The following is a 4,917-nucleotide window of genomic DNA, read 5'->3' as shown; positions in this document are numbered from 1 at the left end:
CAGAGGGAGCTGCATAACAGATGCTTGTGTTAGTGTTTTCACCGTTAAATCCCATTTGATTTTGATACAAGTCTGGGGCTTGCATTCTCAGGTATTACACCCAGCAGCCCCTATACTGACTCACACTGGACTCAATCTTTCATATGAATTCAGATAAACATATTCTTAATCTGTACTTTCTAAATCCTTAATCTGGAATGAAACGTGTGTACAGTATTGTGTTGGGGTGTAGCCAGCCATTCCAGGAACTTCCAATAAAGCTTGTACACACGTATCAGGTCATGTCAAGTTGTTTACCCTTTGACCTTTGTTCTATCTTTCAGCAAACAATAAACATAAAAGGTAAAATTAGATTTCATTCCTGAGAAGAACTTAATAATCGTTTAAAATGGTACACGTACGTTATTGTTCATAGAGCTGCCCCGGTCTGACTTGTGTGAAGTGTGTTGTGTGTCACTGTGTTGATACCTTCACTGTATTTCAAAAATATAGAGAATATTAAAAATAAACAAAATGTGTCTGAACTGGAACTATACAAATGCATAAATCTTTACACATAGACACAGGTACACAACATGTCTACAGGGACACTGGTTTACACACAGGTTTACACACAGATTTGCAGGTACACTAATAAACCGGCTTACAGGTTCACACAGAGCTACAGGTACATACAGGCTTACAAATAGGTCTCCAGGTACACACAGGTCTATAGGTACACACAGGTTTCTACACAGGTCTACAGGTACAGGTCTATAGGAACACACAGGTCTATATGTACACACAGGTTTCTACACAGGTCTACAGGTACAAGTCTATAGGAACACACAGGTTTCTACACAGGTCTACAGGTACAAGTCTATAGGAACACACAGGTCTATAGGTACACACAGGTTTCTACACAGGTCTACAGGTACAGGTCTATAGGAACACACAGGTTTCTACACAGGTCTACAGGTACAAGTCTATAGGAACACACAGGTCTCCAGGAACACAGGACTATAGGTACACACAGGTTTCTACACAGGTCTACAGGTACAAGTCTATAGGAACACACAGGTCTCCAGGAACACAGGACTATAGGTATACACAGGTTTCTACACAGGTCTACAGGTACAAGTCTATAGGAACACACAGGTCTCCAGGAACACAGGACTATAGGTACACACAGGTTTCTACACAGGTCTACAGGTACAAGTCTATAGGAACACACAGGTCTATATGTACACACAGGTTTCTGCACAGGTCTACAGGTACAGGTCTATAGGAACACACAGGTCTATAGGTACACACAGGTTTCTACACAGGTCTACAGGTACAAGTCTATAGGAACACACAGGTCTATAGGTACACACAGGTTTCTACACAGGTCTACAGGTACAAGTCTATAGGAACACACAGGTCTCCAGGAACACAGGACTATAGGTATACACAGGTTTCTACACAGGTCTACAGGTACAAGTCTATAGGAACACACAGGTCTCCAGGAACACAGGACTATAGGTACACACAGATTTCTACACAGGTCTACAGGTACAAGTCTATAGGAACACACAGGTCTCCAGGAACACAGGACTATAGGTACACACAGGTTTCTACACAGGTCTACAGGTACAAGTCTATAGGAACACACAGGTCTATAGGAACACAGGACTATAGGTACACACAGGTTTCTACACAGGTCTACAGGTACAAGTCTATAGGAACACACAGGTCTCCAGGAACACAGGACTATAGGTACACACAGGTTTCTACACAGGTCTACAGGTACAAGTCTATAGGAACACACAGGTCTATAGGAACACAGGACTATAGGTACACACAGGTCAACAGAACACAACAACACTCTGACACCTTGTACAACACTGTTCAAGAAGCTTTGGTGATTGCTGTTCTACATTTACATTTACACAACTTACACAGGTGCTCTACAGACATCAAATACATATCCTCATGCTAGCGTAAATAGGTTCGAGCTAAGAATATTATCAGTATAAAATCCCGGGTTTTCTACTTTACTGGAGTGACTCCGAGGGCAATATGGCACAAGAAATATATTTTTAAACCACAGCAGTCATTCTTCATCGGGGGAGAATGTCAACAGTAGCAGAGGTATTAATACGAGCAACATTAACAATAACAATAAAGAAGACGTTAACAATAATGATCATATTAACAGCGGCAGTTAACAAAGCAGTAAGATTTTACCGAGATATTAAGACGTTTGTTAAAATAAAATGGCGGATCCTGACTGTAGCAGCATGTCCGGAACGGTTCTCGCACATTTCAGTGTGGTCCTCTATGTGTTCCCCTTTTAAGACATTCATACAGTTTTTATATAAATCATCAATTTCAACGGTTAGGAATTATCTTATTTATGTGTGTGTGTGTGTGTGTGTGTGTGTGTGTGTGTGTGTGTGTGTGTGTGTGTGTGTGTGTTTATTTGTTTTCACAGTGCTCTTTTCTCTTTGGCAGCCAGGCCTTCAGAGCCATCTGTTTTTGATGGCCGTAGGTCTTCGTCAGGACTGGGTTGTGCTGAGGTACTTGGTTAGCTTGGAAATGTACTAGGCTTACAACACCATACGATTTTAGTGCAAGTTAGAGAGAACGGAGCGGTTGTGGTCTGAAATAACACAGAAAAGAAGAGCGGGGTTATATAATGTAACATTAGCGTTAGCGTTACAACTGTGACCATCATTATATCAGCATATCCTAGCGCTTACCTTAACGACTATCAACTAGAATCACACGAAGCTGTTCTTCAGTTATAAAGAGGTTAGTGGGTTACTAAATCAACTGGAACACTGCTGGAAATACTCAAAATAGCGAGATTTCGATTCCAGGTCACATATCATTAACAAAAAATAAACTCTATCGAGGTACACTGGTATTTTTAGCAGTATTTATCAGCTAGGCCAACACGGTGTGTAACGCTGAATGGAAGCCGGTTCTGTCCTGTATGATCGGGCCATGATCGGCCAGGTTCGGGCTCTCTTAAGGGGCCAGCGCGATGTACGTTCAGATTTTCTATAACATATACATGGCGATAATTATCGTGAATATTTTGGGCCATGACAATCATGTAGTGCGTGTCCGATATCATGACAGGTCCAATGCAAACCACAAACGAACAGTACAGGTCCCCCGTGAAGGGTGTCTGGGTTCTGGGGTCCGTTACAGCGGAAGGGTCTCCAACAGGGCCGGAGTGGGACACTTTTTCAGCCCGGGAGTTTCATGCCCAAATCCGGCCCAAAATAATTTTTCCCACCCAATCGGCCCAAACTAGAGATTGACATGAGCCGGCCCATCGGGAATCCTCCCGAATCTCCCGATTAGCCACTCCGGCTCTGGTCGTCACCTTGTCCACAAGACAAAGCTGGATACTCCTAATATATTAGACTCACTACTGTATCTACTACCTGCACTTTGTGTTTGACTTCGCCTACTAGTGGGTAAGAGATTCGAGGAGTGAAAACGAACCGAGCAATACAGCTTGTTAAGTCCACCACAGATCGAGAGAGCACCGCAAAACAAAAAACGGATAAATGGAAGTCAAAACCAGTCATCCGGAACCACGGCCTAAAACTGTGAAAGCCGGCCAGGCGGGTTCCCTATAGGTGTGAATTCGTTTGACGTGTTGACATAGCCTGTGCAAAAGACACCATCATGACTCAGCACACACATACACACACACACACACACACACACACACACACACACACACACCCACACACACACACACACACACACACACACACACACACACACACACACCGCCCCGCTAGTTTACCTGTTCGTTCTGACTGAAGAAAAAAAAACAGTACGGCTTTCTGCACTTTTCCCATCACATTAATAATTTATCAACCTCATAATGTTTTTCCCGTACTCGTTTGGTGCATACAAAACTGCGTTGGCGTCGACGGCACGCTAGCTGGCACGATTTTTTTATTTATTTGTTTGTACATTTGCTTATTTTTCTGTTTTCTCCCAAGAGATGCAACGGCTTTCACGACTGAAGTGCATCTCAATCACATCCAGCAGTTCTTGGCCGTCATGAATTATACATCGTCTGTTTTATCGTCTCGCGTGAGGTGCTGCGTCGTGCTAAAATGCTCGACATTTCGCGGCTTTTTGAACGGCAGATGAAGCAGGTCTACTGAAATGTGAGCGACTGGCTAGGTTTACCGGGAGTTTGAATGGTTTCTAAGTTGAAGCTTTGTCAAGGGATTTGCTTGGGGCGCAGGACCGCTCACCTCAGCGATGTGCATGGGAATGTTTTTAGTGCAGGCATTCATTAGGCCCCCTCTGGTCCTCCACTCACTGTTCCTCTGGTCCTGATAACTTTACTAAAACTGGGGGAGTGCAGAGAGAACGAGAGAGTTTGTTATCAGGGTTAGAGTTATCCAGAACACTCTGATAAACAGGACATCTTGTGCTTGTGTTATCACTCTTGGGGAACAAAATAAAACCCCACAATATCTCTCTCTCTCTCTCTCTCTCTCTCTCACACACACACACACACACACACACACACACACAGTTGGGCTCTGGGCGTGTGTAAGGGCACTCTCTTGCGATGGGGCTTAGGATATTGTCTTACAGCGTCACACACGCCCACAGCACAGCAAAACAATAGGCTGCAGGGACAGGATTACTGTACAAGACACACAATCACACGCACACACACACACACACACATGCAAGATCCTCTCTCTGTTGCGAGGGTAGTGGACTTTTACTTATGCTGTGTGAGGAATCCCTCTCTCTCTCTCTTTCTCACACACACACACACAGCCACACACATAGAGGCTCAGTACATTTAGTCGTTGCCATTATGGTGTTATTAGACTGAATAATAATGCACTACTCTCTACACTCAGTCCCTACCCATTTCTCTCTCTCTCTCTCTCTCTCTCT

This window comes from Brachyhypopomus gauderio, unplaced genomic scaffold (assembly GCF_052324685.1).
Source record: "Brachyhypopomus gauderio isolate BG-103 unplaced genomic scaffold, BGAUD_0.2 sc260, whole genome shotgun sequence".
NCBI classification, from domain to species: domain Eukaryota; kingdom Metazoa; phylum Chordata; class Actinopteri; order Gymnotiformes; family Hypopomidae; genus Brachyhypopomus; species Brachyhypopomus gauderio.
Note: the sequence above shows the minus strand (reverse complement) of the source record.